We start from the raw sequence: 766 nt of genomic DNA on the forward strand, positions 1-766 counted from the left end.
CTGGCACAGGGGACACGTGTGACACAGCTACCCCCACTGAGAACTAAATGAAATGAAATGAAATTTAATTTTAAAATAAATAATTTTAAAATAATTTTTTAAAAATAGAATAATTTTAAGGTAAAGTAATTTGGAAAAAAATAGAATAATTAGAAAATACTTTTAAAATGGAGTAGTTTAAAAATGAAATAAATTGAAAATAAAATAATGTAGAAGTAGACTAATTTGAAAATAAATTAAAAATAGGTTAATTTAGAAATAATATAATTCTAAAAATAAAATAATTGAAGTTAAAATAATGTTTTAAAATTAAAAGTTTCCCCCCTTGATTTTATTTCCCAGAGCATTCCCAAACTCCCTTGGGATAAAATAAATGAAATTATTTCAGCCTCTCAGAAAGAGAAACAACTCCAGAATTTTCACAGAGAGCACAAAAACAACACAAAGAAAGTGTCAGCACCTCGTTTATTCCCTGCTCGAGTTATTCCCTGGTTACAGCCTTTGTCCTCCCCATTGCCATGGATTTCCTTTTGGGAATACTCTGGAAGGGGCCCAGGGGGGAAGTGGGAGGGGATTGATGCCAAATTTCACTTTCTGGGTCATTCTGAAGATATTTTGGGTTTATCCCTGAAGCAGCTCCAGGAACCGTTTGTGGAAGGTTTTCGCTCTGCACGAGGAAATATCAAATCCTCCCAGAACAAGGAGCTGTCCATGGCTGCCTTCCTTCCTTCCTTCCTTCCGAATTCCTTCCTTCCTTCCTTCCTCC

Source organism: Corvus brachyrhynchos, unplaced genomic scaffold (genome assembly GCF_000691975.1).
Source record: "Corvus brachyrhynchos isolate BGI_N302 unplaced genomic scaffold, ASM69197v1 scaffold875, whole genome shotgun sequence".
In the NCBI taxonomy this organism is placed as follows: Eukaryota; Metazoa; Chordata; class Aves; order Passeriformes; family Corvidae; genus Corvus; species Corvus brachyrhynchos.